Source organism: Paralichthys olivaceus, chromosome 24 (assembly GCF_024713975.1).
Source record: "Paralichthys olivaceus isolate ysfri-2021 chromosome 24, ASM2471397v2, whole genome shotgun sequence".
NCBI lineage: Eukaryota > Metazoa > Chordata > Actinopteri > Pleuronectiformes > Paralichthyidae > Paralichthys > Paralichthys olivaceus.
The window spans coordinates 1,311,445-1,325,905 of NC_091116.1; positions in this window are offsets into that span (position 1 = coordinate 1,311,445).

A 14,461-nucleotide genomic window follows, 5' to 3' on the forward strand; every position below is an offset into this window, starting at 1 on the left:
TTCTGCTGTCTTCGCCACTCTCTGCAGGCGTTTGCGGTCCATAGTAGATGTGCTGTCGTACCACACGGTGATGCAGCTGGTCAATATGCTCTCAATGATGCAGCTGTAGAAGTTGCTGAGGATCTTAGGAGTCATCCCAAACTTCCTCAGCCTCCTCAGGAAGTACAGCCGCTGTTGAGCCTTCATGACTAGCTGTGTGGCGTTTAATGTCCAGGTGAGGTCGTCACTGAAGTGGACCCCGAGGTATTTAAAGCTGAAATGATTGAAGCAGCAGCAGCACAACAGACACATATTACTACTATATTATTATTACTTTGGCTACCCCCACCCCCATTTTCAGGGGTGCTCTTTCTGTTTGTAGTCGTGGTGGTGGTGGTTTTTAGTGGTGGATTTTTTTGGGAGAGCATCACATTTATATTAGTACTGTAATTCTGTTCATCCCGCCATATCTGCCATATTTATACTCTTGATATGGTCTAGATTTGCCACTGCCTATTTATATCTTTGAATGACTTCTATTTTTGATATTTTATATTTCATGTTGAATGCTGTTTGCACCAGGGATAAGAGGGAAACGCTATTTCAATTCTCTGTATGTCCTGCACATATGGCATTATTGATCATAAAGTTAACTTGACTTGAACACTGATAAAGTTGATTCAAGATGTTGAATCTTGGAAAAACTGTTGTGATCCGTGGTCAATGACCTCCATCTATTGGACGGAAAAAACCATTGCACCCACCTAATCAAGTCACAATCCCCATTATTCCTACACTCACAAACCATTAAAAATCAATGATTTTGTGTGCAAATCCAATGGAAATGCAGTCAGTGGAAACCAAAGACTATCGTTAGCAGAAGTCAAGTGTTTTAGTGTTTCATCTTGGACACTGCCTTTGTTATTTGTCTGTAGCCATGTCCAAACTATTCCATAAAGGGCTGATTGGCTGAATGTTTTCTTGCCAATTCAAGATTCAACAATTTTTACTGTCCAATACACACAAGAACACACGTTCCCCTGTGAATTGAAATTCTTGTGCTGTCCTTTCTGGAAAACCAGCCGACCAAAATTGACATTCAAATACAATATTGACATCAAATACAATAAGAATATGAAACATGTTTAAGAGTAAGATGAAAACAAGGGTAATGAGGTGAATAGGGTGAGGATTTTGCAAAACTGAGCAGTGCAAATGTATGCAATGTAAATGTAAACTGTAAAAGTGGAAATAGTTTAATAATGGAGGCAGCTCTCCTGTGAACCCTGCCTGCAGTGGTAAATGTGAATGAGTTCTTGATGATTTTTTCTGCTGTCTTCACCACTCTCTGCAGGCGTTTGCGGTCCATAGTAAATGTGCTGTCGTACCACACGGTGATGCAGCTGGTCAATATGCTCTCAATGATGCAGCTGTAGAAGTTGCTGAGGATCTTAGGAGTCATCCCAAACTTCCTCAGCCTCCTCAGGAAGTACAGCCGCTGTTGAGCCTTCATGACTAGCTGTGTGGCGTTTAATGTCCAGGTGAGGTCGTCACTGAAGTGGACCCCGAGGTATTTAAAGCTGAAATGATTGAAGCAGCAGCCGCAGCACAACAGACACATATTACTACTATATTATTATTACTTTGGCTACCCCCACCCCATTTTCAGGGGTGCTCTTTCTGTTGGTGGCAGTGCCTGGCAGCTATGACCTTCGGTCCCTGAGATATTCAGGGAAAAACACTCCCCATTATAAGCGAATGGGATGGCCAGTAGTGAAAGTTTCACCGAGTGTGGAGGCCCAAATCGTTCCTCCAGAATAGTGTTAGGAGCACGTTTCAGGTTATTTGTAGTCGTGGTGGTGGTGGTTTGTAGTGGTGGATTTTTTTGGGAGAGCATCACATTTATATTAGTACTGTAATTCTGTTCATACTGCCATATTTATATTCCACTGATAATTCTGTTTATATTTATACCATTCATTCTGTTCATCCCGCCATATCTGCCATATTTATACTCTTGATATGGTCTAGATTTGCCACTGCCTGTTTATATCTTTGAATGACTTCTATTTTTGATATTTTATATTTCATGTTGAATGCTGTTTGCACCAGGGATAAGAGGGAAACGCTATTTCAATTCTCTGTATGTCCTGCACATATGGCATTATTGATCATAAAGTTGACTTGACTTGAACACTGATAAAGTTGATTCAAGATGTTGAATCTTGGAAAAACTGTTGTGATCCGTGGTCAATGACCTCCATCTAGTGGACGGAAAAAACCATTGCACCCACCTAATCAAGTCACAATCCCCATTATTCCTACACTCACAAACCATTAAAAAGCAATGATTTTGAGTGCAAATCCAATGGAAATGCAGTCAGTGGAAACCAAAGACTATCGTTAGCAGAAGTCAAGTGTTTTAGTGTTTCATCTTGGACACTGCCTTTGTTATTTGTCTGTAGCCATGTCCAAACTATTCCATAAAGGGCTGAGTGGCTGAATGTTTCTTGCCAATTCAAGATTCAACAATTTTTACTGTCCAATACACACGAGAACACACGTTCCCCTGTGAATTGAAATTCTTGTGCTGTCCTTTCTGGAAAACCAGCCGACCAAAATTGACATTCAAATACAATATTGACATCAGATACAATAAGAATATGAAACATGTTTAAGAGTAAGGTGAAATCAAGGGTAATGAGGTGAATAGGGTGAGGATTTTGCAAAACTGAGCAGTGCAAATGTATGCAATGTAAATGTAAACTGTAAAAGTGGAAATAGTTTAATAATGGAGGCAGCTCTCCTGTGAACCCTGCCTGCAGTGGTAAATGTGAATGAGTTCTTGATGATTTTTTCTGCTGTCTTCACCACTCTCTGCAGGCGTTTGCGGTCCATAGTAAATGTGCTGTCGTACCACACGGTGATGCAGCTGGTCAATATGCTCTCAATGATGCAGCTGTAGAAGTTGCTGAGGATCTTAGGAGTCATCCCAAACTTCCTCTGCCTCCTCAGGAAGTACAGCCGCTGTTGAGCCTTCATGACTAGCTGTGTGGCGTTTAATGTCCAGGTGAGGTCCTCACTGAAGTGGACCCCGAGGTATTTAAAGCTGAAATGATTGAAGCAGCAGCAGCAGCACAACTGACACATATTACTACTATCTCACCAGTTATAGTTAAAGCTGTAAAGTTACCCAGATTAACTTCATTATTTTCATTTAGTCAATCCAAAGAGTAAAGTGGACAGAATGCATTTTGTTGATTCTACAAATTTTAGCAGGGAGATAACACAATTTCTATGCCAAGATAGAAACAACAATAAGGTTTCACAACTAATATTCAGCAATGAGATGGTCATGATCACCCATGGGCATCATGTAAGAAAACCAAAATACAAATACAAAGTAGAAAAGATAAACCATAGTCTTTTACAAATTTGGGTAAATAACCAAGAATTAAGAATAGCCTTGTCCATGCCTACAATATGAAGAGCCACACTGAAGGTAGAGGTAGGATAGTAATCAAAGGAAATATCGTGTTTCAGGGCCATTCTGCACCCATCAATTAAACCTCAAATGAAACCATTTGTTACATTCACAGACTGACATTTCTACAGATAATTACATCTTGATGCCATACAATATAATATGGTTTACGGCAAACAAAAGAGAAGTACTTAAATGTCTCAGAGAAACATTTTCTGAACCATAGACTGTATATAAAGAGGTCTGAACCCAGTTATCTTGCATGGCTTAAGCCTGGCCCCCAGCTTTACTGTGGGGAACCTTGGAGTTACATGAAAACAAGCCTCTGGGACAGCCTTCTTCCACCTACAAAATATGAAAATGAGAAAGATCTCGTCTCAAAGAATGCTGAAAAAGTAGTCCATGCATTTGTTACCTGTCGACCGCTTGGGGAATTCTGTGAAAGAATAAAAATGTTGTGGCTTGTTCAGATGTGTTTTACTCACTGCAGAGTGGGGAGAGACATCACACAAGGCGGTACAATTCTTTCTAATGGTCAACATTCAGAGTTTAGGTTTTGTATCATCACTTAAATGGATAGTTCAACGCAAAAAGAAAATTCACTCATTATCTACTCATCTCTTTGCCGATGGAGGGGTCTCAGTGAAAATAAATGTGAATACAACTCCAGGAACTCCTGGACAGGCTAATTTATTATACAATTATGCTCCAATCATTCACTAAGTCATGTGATAAACACCTTCAGCACCCCTGCTGATGTGGCATATCTGTATGCATTGGGGGTTCAAGTAAATTGAATTCACACTGTGATGTGAGAGCTTGGGAATGGTTTGTATTTATATAGCACCTTTCTAGTCTTGATGATCACTCAAAGCACTTTACAATACAGTTTGCAATTCACCCATTCACACACATATTCATACAGTTTTTTTTTCAATGAAGGGCAATTTGGGGTTCAGCATCTTGCCTAGGTATACTTGCTTGTGTGTCTTGTGTTGCAAGATCCTGCTTTGGCTGGAGCTGGGGGCCATCAGTGAAGTAGAGGTAGCTGGCCACTGCCTCATATAATAATAGCCATGCTCATCCTGCCATTCAGATGAGTTTTGATTTCTGTAGCATTAATTTGATCTTGTTTTGGTCTGGAATTCAGTTCCTGTCAGCCTTATCAGTTGAATTTCTTTTTTGTTTTAGTTCTTTGAAAATTACTTTTTGTTAGAAAAATCTGATCCATCATGTGTCTTCCCTTATTTAGTGCCAGATGACTCTGATGCGCCAAACCAAGTTATAAATTGCCTGTGAAAATAAAACTGAAAATCTTGTAATTGGTACTGATGTTCAAGGACAAAAGATTATCGGCAAAGTTGGAGCAGCAAAACAAATCAAAAATAAAGAACCTGGTTGTTACTCAGGACTAGATTTTAATCCACACATAAACAATGTCACAAAGATTGCCTTTTATCATTCAAGAAACATTGCAAGAGTAAGACTGTACCTCACTTTGGAAACTGCCAAAAAGTTGATGCTTTTATACTTTCTCGCCTGGACTACTGTAATGCACTATATTCAGGATTACCGAAAAAATCCATCGATCGCCTACAGCTTTTGCAAAATTCAGCAGCCATGGTTTTAATGAGAAATAGGAAAAGATTCCATATTACTCTTATTTTAGTGTCTTTACACTGGCTTCTAGCATCACTGCGGATTGATTTTAAAATTATTTTACTTGTTTTTAATTCTCTTAATGGTACAGCACCGTCATACATCTCTGACTGTTTATCGGAATATGTTACGAATCATTCCCTCAGGTCGTCTACATCGGGCTTGCTCAATGTCCCCAAAACAAACTACAGAAGGTTTGGGGAAGCAGCTTTCTCTTGCTATGCTTTCCTATGCTATGCTATCCAAAGGTTTGGAACAAACTCCCACCACACATCAGACATGCTTCTTCTGTTGATAGTTTTAAGAAACAACTCAAGACCTGTTGCTATGATAATACATTTTAGCTGCATTTTATGTATAAATACATGTATTATTATTATTGTTATGGTCTCAGCCAGCCAGGCCATAACAACATGTAATCAGGAAAGCTGTCTCAAAAGCCATCCTCCTGGGAAAGTAGATACAGTAAACACAAAGATCGATGTCATGAAGAAAAGCAGGAACTTGAAAGGTGCATAAAAATATCAAAAGAAATAGAGAAAACAACAACAATTTTCTTCTACAACTCCCAACATGCACTGAACTGTGCCTGTGGCCCCATATTTTTATCATATTACTTCATGTAACTAAAGTCCATTGTTTGTGCTTCCATCTCTCTATCTCTCTCCCTCTCTCTCCAAATTTCACTACTAATAATACCACCATATTATGATTATGATGATGATGATAAACTGTTATTATTAATAATATAATTGCATCTCAATGTATCACTATTCATTATATTTATATTTTTATGACAACAACAGTCTCTCTCTGTCTCTCTCTCTCTCTTCTCCCCTCTTATCCACTCATCTCTCCTCTCCTCCATTATTCTCCTCTAGTCAAGGCAGATGGGCGCCCACACTGATTCCAGAAACTTGTTGTCGTCACTCACTCATAGTAAACTCACTTGAATACTATAATAATAATAATAATATTGATACTACTACTAGTAATACACTTTATTCATATAGCACTTTAAAAAACGGAAGTGCTTTGACTGAAAAGCAAGCCAAGTAAATAAAAACTTGAACAAATAAAAGCAGTAATATGACAATCAAATATTAATTTGGTCCAATTTTGAGTGAAAATGGCAGAGCAGATGTTTTGGTTGCAAACCTAACAATGCTCTACTTGGCTCTACTATTGCTCTACTACTTACTTGTATGCAAGTAGAGCTATAATTCATCCTGCACATTGAGGCCTCCATCATGAAATACAATGCACAACAAAAGACATAAAACAGTTTATATTTTGTTACATGTGTAAAACATTACATACAGTACAAAATACTATGAATATACACATATTTCACTTAATAGTAACATGCCATCGCCCAAAGATATCAGTAATCATATCTTCAGTTTTAGAGCATTCCATTACTTCTGACTATACGTGTTGGCAGCTCTGTGCGGTAAACACATTTCCCGTGAGTTTTTATGACAAGTGAAGGCTGCCACAGGTTCTCTTTCATGTTTGGAAGAGGAGGGTAAGATGAGGGGTATTCAGCTGCAACATGAAGCTGCGCAGTATAAGTAGGAAGTATAATTCAGGAAGACTTTCTCATAAACTGTTCCTGGCAAAGGCCGTCCACACAGAGCCCAGTTCTGCCGGATGTTTCTTACACCTGGGAGTTTTTCCTCCCCGCTGTTGCTCATGCTTGCTCGGTGTGGAACAAGTTGGATTTTGTGTTTCTTCTTGGACTTGGACTTTTGTGCAGCACCCTTAGACAACTGCTTGTTGTGATACCGTGCTATATAAATTTGAAATTTGAAATATTCAATTACTCACAAATCTATCTCTCTCTATATATTTCTTCTTATTAATCAGCTGATTTTGGGCATTTTGAATGGCTATTCAGATATTGCCACAATCTCATCCAGCCAGTCGTGCGGTTGTGATCAAATTTGAAATCCTTTCTCCTCTCTCCGGCAGTCAGTTGTCATTAGTGATCCGCTGTAACTCCCCTTCAACCCAATCTCCTCCGGTTTAATCCGAAGCCATGGTCCAGTCCAGCAGAGTCATTCATAATTATTTCTCCATCAACCCCTCTGATGCCGATGACATCACATAGGGGTCAAAATGCCAAAAGACTTAATTGCATAGAAATAAAAAAAATATTCAACTGTCAAGTTAAAGTCTCTCCTGATTGAACTTTCTAATATCAACCACTTGTTTCCAATCTTATTTCATTGTAGGGCTTCATGCAGCACATTGATTCCCTCTTACACTGACACACACATATTGACAATCAACACATCTGTATGCTTAGACTGCAACCCTCATGTTGCACAGTAGATTCCTCTTGCTCCAACGTGTTTTACAGACACACAGATCACTTCATAATGTTGAGGTAATTATAAAATTAAATATAAAACCATATCATACAAGTGGTAGATGAAGTTACCAGATATTCCATCACAGTGTATCATTCTATGTTATTGTTTCCATCTTTTCAATCCCCCCTCCCTTTCTGCTTCTGTTGTGCAGTGACTTTAGTTTTTTTACGGTCATTTTGTGCCATACAGACTTGCATAGTGAAGATAAGGCTTACAGTGTACCATTCTTAATGCTGTCTTTACTCAGTAGCCATCACATTGTGCAATCATTTACTTCATTGAGATAAGTTGAAGCCAATTGTTGGACTGTAAGTTATACTACTGCAGGAAAAACAAATGCTCATCTTCCTGGAACAATATGTCAACATATAAAATAAATAAGATTTCATCTTTATGACTAATTATATTGACCAGTAATATCCGTTGAAACAAAGTATAATTTAACCCAATAACTATCTGGATGGTTTCTAATTTTTGGAAATGTATAAAACCTGTGATTGTGTAATGTGGGCACATGCCAGTCTTGGTGCCAGAAAATGATGCAAACTAGCTTTGAACTATCAACAAGTACAGTCTTTGTAGCACCCACTAGTGAATGCCACCTCCTGTACAGAGAGGGGCAATCTTGCACATACTCTTCTCAAACACAGTGTGATAAGTGGGATATGAAAAAGTATAAATAACTGTCAAAGAGACAGACAGACAAATAACAACACACTGAGATACACTTCCTTGATGTGTATCATTTACACATGATATTTTTTATGATTGAGCGTGCACTCACTTACATACCTGCAGATTGTGGTCATGGCCAGACAAGTACACAGTGACTCTGTATTTCTTCAGCAGGGGCCTCAGTCTGTTGACCAGACAGGATGTTGGTCCGTGATGGCCGATGAACCAGACAGGATAATGACCAGCCACCACAACATAGGCTGATCTGACACATGTCATACATACTGGCACTACAGTTAAAAGGCAACAACAGAACAAAATGTAACTGTATCACATCTTAGAGAACAACCACAGTTCTGTCTCATTTGCTTCTGTTTCTGTATGTTAATTGAGAGTGGCATGATGATGCAGAAATCGTTTGTATTTAGTGCCGTGCAAAAATATTATAATTAATAACATGCATAATACAATCATGCACATAGCAATGACTCCAAACATATAGCCTTATAAAGATTTATCAAGAACTATCTTCACAGATAAGAGAAACAAGTAGCTCTTCACATCATCAAGTTATTTTTTGACAGCATGACGTAACAGAGGAATGTTTTTTGAGCAATGTTGCAGATCATCAAACACATTTTAATATAAGGTAAAGACAATGTGAGTACATCATTGGATTTATTGAAAGGAAAGAGTTCATCTAAATCCCCCATTGAAAGGTAATCCACCCCAAAACCTAAATACTGTTCTATTTGCAATAACTTTAAGTCTTTTACATCCCTGTGGAGGAATTTTTGAACCATTGCCATTGCAGGACTTTTTAAAATCCAGCACATAGGTTTTTGAGCATGTACTGTACATTCATGCTGTACTCTAAAGTCTTGCCACAGCATCATAACCGGGTTCAAGTTGAGAGCTAACATATGGTGTTTGTCCTGATGCCTATGTAAGTACGTGCTCAGGACATTATGTGTTGCTCTACAAATAGTTTGGAGTGTCCAGGCAGTTGTATTGGCAGTTTGCTACTGCATGGCGTGAGTTTGGTTGCTTTGCAGCTTTTTTTTTCGAATTTAACTGTTGCTTGTGGGTATCGTTGTGTTATTGCGAAGTTGTGGTCTCCCTGTTGTTAAAAAAAATCCACTGTGTGTGTGCATGTGTGTGCAGAGGTGATAAAAGCACACACATTCTTTACTCAAGTAGAGGTACAGATACTTGTATTAAAAATAACTTGAGCTGAAGTTTAACCACTGTTTCGGCTTCTTTAACCAAGTAAAAGTATAAAAGTACAGGTTCTGAAATGTACTTTGACTTCTTTAACTGAACTACTCTTACTTCAAATAAAGTAAAAAACAATTCACTTAAACGGAGGGTTAAAGCAAAGATTTTTGAGCATGAAAAACTGTCCACAAGAAAATGAGTACAATGTATTGAATGAAGTATTTTCTTAGATGGTCCAGTGTATAAGACTAAGGAGAAAGTGATCTATTGGCAAGAATTGAATATAAAATAATCCACCAGTGGGCAATTGTCAAAATTGTACAGATTAAACAGAATGGGCCCTGCTAGATTTAAATACTTTATATTTACATCAGGAGTGTGTCCAAACTGGACAAACTAAAGCTTTTGAGTTTTTATGTCAGCTGAAGTTCACCACAGGTTCTACTACCCACCTCTGAGAGTGTTTATGTACATATGATATTCATTAGCGATATTCACTGCCACTAGATGTCGCACTAGCAGCAGTATCTCAAACCATAGCAAATGTGGAGGTAATCCTTTAATTCTCCATTTACTTTAATTAAATCTCAATAGGTATATGTTTATATCAGTGATGTAAGTGTGGATATTTCAGTGGATAAGATGCATGGTGCTAAAAAGGGAACATTTTTATTAAGAGCACCTGCTAAAATGCAAAAATTAGACTTTTTTTCTTTTAATTTTTTCTTTGCCCAAACAACACCGAGCATAATATAAGGAGATTCACTTGGGGGTTGGGGGTTTACAGATAGCAAGTGGCTGATCCCTTATTCAGTAGAACATGTACTTGTACAATGTAACTTGTACAATGCTCAATGATATAGATATCCATTTCAGATTTCTGCTACATACTTTGTAATTTTATCCATAATTAATTATGAAAATAAATCCAGTTTATGATTTGTGATATATGACAATTTGATTCTGACTGATCATAATTCAAGGTCAGCTTTAATTTGCCTCAATTCAAGATACTTTAAATGAGGTTTAAAGTGAGAATGTCATCATAGAAATCCTGAACTTGAATTGTGACTAATGAAGCATTGTGTTAGTTCATGCAGGACACAGAGTCATGTGCTCAGCTACCGATAGGTTTATGGGTGCTCGTCAGTCACCCACCAATCACAGCCCATTCTCTCACCAAAGTGGTCTCTTTAAATACGACCTCATCCTCCCGCAAGTTAGCTGAAGTAGCAGAGTAACATTACATTTCTCATATTCTAATACTAGAGCATATTCATGTTATGGTTGTAATGTTTACTGACAGTTGCAGCACTTAGAGAACAGTATTTTTGTTTATTCTTGTGTTTTTATGTTCAAAAAGTTAATCTAACACCAGCAGCAGTAAGAGCCATGTGTAGTTACCCTAACCAGACATTTGAACCCAAAAGGCCCCAAATTTGATCTTTTGACCTGCAACACCCAGAGCTTTTTTTTTTTTTCAATTATCTTTTTTATTGATTCCACATATCAATATTCCATCAATATTTTACATAATGTGTATAATTTTACAACAGTATAAAACATTCCTATACTTCCACCGCAGAGCAGAGACATAATTGGACATGCATTCTCAAGTAAAGTTACAGTAGAGCAAATGTGAAGTAAAATGAACCGCTTTTTCACTCTTGTCCTTATTTTCACACCTCTCCTGCATTGTTCTTTGTCTCCTGATTGGGGTAAACATATCAAATCAATAAATGAACAATAAACAAGTTTGTAGCCTGAACCAAGGGGGTCAACACTCTGCAATACACACTGTCCTTATTGCACAAAGTCTGCTCTCAATGGAGACACAAAATCAATCCAGTTTTCCCAGTAGTTTTTAAAAGTTTATGATTTTAGTCTAGCTGAGAAAGTCAGCTTCTCCATTCTATATATATCGAGCATTACATCTACCCAATCCTCTATTTTTGGTGGATCTTTTTTTAGCCATTTTCTGGTGATGGCCTTTTTAGCCACCACCACCATTATTCGAAATATATATTTAATCTCCTGGTTCTCTTTTCCCAAATATAAAACTTCAAATGAAAGTGGAATTTGCACTTTCAGAATTGTTTCCATACTCTTCTTTAACTCTTGCCAAAAAGGTATAATACAAGGGCATCCCCAAAAGATATGAAAATGGTTGGCCTTATTTTCCCCACACAGTCTCCAACATCGTGTGTCTTGAGATTTCTGGTGTTGGTGTAATAAAGTATCTTACAATGTTCTTCCAACCATATTCTCTCCATGAGAGGAAGCATGTTGTTTTCCACTGTCCTTCATTTACCTTGTCCCATTCCTCCTCTGATAACTGCCACCCAGCCTCTTTTCCCCCCTTTTCTTTTATATATGTCATATTGTTACCCTTTAATCTTTCCACTTCTTTATATAGTTTTGTGATTAGTTTCTTTCCCTGGTCTGAATCATATGCTGAGATGAATAACTTAATGATTCCTGACTCAGGCTCATCTGAATTAAACTTTGTTATAGTTTGCTCCATATAATGCCGCATCTGTAGATATCTGTATAAATCTTGATTGTTTAATCCATACTGATTTTTTAGATCCTGAAAACTTTTGATGTTCTTCTTTTTAAAAGTTCCCAAAATATTTCTGGTCCCGCGTCCCATCTACTGAATCTACTATCTGCTGTGTTTGGTGTGAAGTCTGAATCATATGCGATTCATCTCAATACCTTACTCTGTTCAATCACTTTATTCCTTGATATAATCTCAAGAAATTCCCTCAAGCAGTCCAAGTTACCAGATATAATGAAATTCCCTACTGACAGTCCTAACATATCACATTCACAGTGACGTTACTCTGACTTTTAACTTCGAAGGGAATTACAATCCTTCATCTTTGAATTGAAGTTAATATTTTTACCAAGTTTGATGACATTCCCATGAGCTGATCTTTAGATATCAATTTAAGGAAAAATATTTACATACTTTGTGAGAACACTGTGACATTTGGCTACCAAAATGAAACCCAAATTCATGTGAATGTGAAAGAATTCCCTGAAGGCATTTCAGATATATCACATTTACAAGGCAAGAAGTGAACTTTGTGAGGTCCTAGTGACCTTGCCATTTGATCTTTGACAACTGAATTCTATTCAAGTCATCATTGAGTCGAAATGAATGTTTGTGCCACATGTAATGATATTTCCTTTGGACAATCCTGATAAATTGTATTCAAAACAATGCAAAGTCATGTGAGCTTGACCTTTTGACCTTTGACTAACATAACGTAGTTGTTCATGAGATATCGCATTCATATGAATGGGCAAGACAGATGGATGGACAACCTGAAAACATAATTCCTCTGGCCATACTGAATGTGAAAATGGTAAAGAAAGAAATATAGCAATACATGATAAATAATTTGTTCCATGTTCTTTTATTTTACATGGATGATTTCTTGACAAAACAAGCCAACTCTATAAATGTGAACTGAGTGTCAGAAATTAACATGACATTCATAGCATCTGTAAACAATTTTTCCCCACAAATTTCTGTAACTTTCTGAGAATCTACATCACAGTATATTGTAAAATATCATGTGTTTCAATACTCACCTTATTGATGGAACCTCAGTGATGTCTACTGTCCCTGGCTCAGACACTCTCTCAAACATCTACAGTACATGTCAAGACAGGTAATGGTAGCATTAAAATAACATTAGATATCTACAATTCAGTTGAACTATTATAGTTTCAGATATTAACCATTTAATTCCGAGTTCAGTCAGGAACCCTTTGTTATGATTTACCCATTTGTTGCAAATGGGGACACAGTTATGATTGGCGCTGAAGGCTCCATTCTTTGGATGTTCCCTGGTTAGCCGAGCAGCGTGCTAAGATAAAACAGGGAACATATGCAGAACCCCCCAGTGGGCGTAGCAGGCAAGGTACTTCGGTTAAGATGATTTACCACAACCGTGTTTGTACTCTGTGCTGTGGTGGCAATTTCTGTGAAACAAGCACAAAGTAAAACACTTCTTTCTGTAAGTTTAATTCAGCATCTGCAGATGGACTCATTAGTACACATCACCTGATTGACATGCACAAATGAGCAAAGAACATAGGAGAATCTGTGTTCTTATAACTCACAGCCCCCTCCCACTAAGCATGCAAAGATATATATTACCCTTCTGTAGTTTCACTCAGTGGAGGAGACATCCTGTCCTTTTGTTTACATGTTCTGTGAATGACCCCCCCCCCCCCCCCCCTGCGAGATCCCAGTTGTTTGATCCCAATCAGAGATACAATGAGATACCATAAAGTTGTGGTTTCTCGAGGCCATAAAACTGTCCTGCATGATACAACATGTACTAGTTCCATGCTGTTTATTTAAAAATAATTTACTTGTCTTCTTGTACAATACTCAATGATATAGATATCCATTCCAGATTTCTGCAACATACTTTGTAATTTTATCCATAATTAATTATGTGAATAAATCCAGTTTATGATTTGTGATATATGACAATTTGATTGTGACTGATCATAATTCAAGGTCAGCTTTAATTTGCCTCAATTTGAGATACCTTAAATTAAGTTTAAAGTGAGAATGTCACTGTGGAAATCCTGAACTTGAATAGCGACTAATGAAGCATTGTGTTAGTTCATGCAGGACACAGAGTCATGTGCTCAGCTACCGATAGGTTCATGGGTGCTCGTCAGTCACTCACCAATCACAGCCCATTCTCTCACCAAAGCGGTCCCTTTAAATACGACCTCATCCTCACTGATCCCTGCTCAGCTATAACACTTTTAGCACTGTAATGGAAATGTTACATTTGTGTATGTATAATTGCATGAGCAGACATGTACTGTATGTCGAGGACTGACCAAGGGCAACTTTAAGGTTTACGATGGTGGCTTAAGAGACTTGAGTTTTATGGCCTTGAGAAACCACAACTTTATGGTATCTCGTTGTATCTCTGATTGGGATCAAACAACTGGGATCTCACAGGGGGGGGGGGTCATCCACAGAACATGTAAACAAAAGGACAGGATGTCTCCTCCACTGAGTGGAACT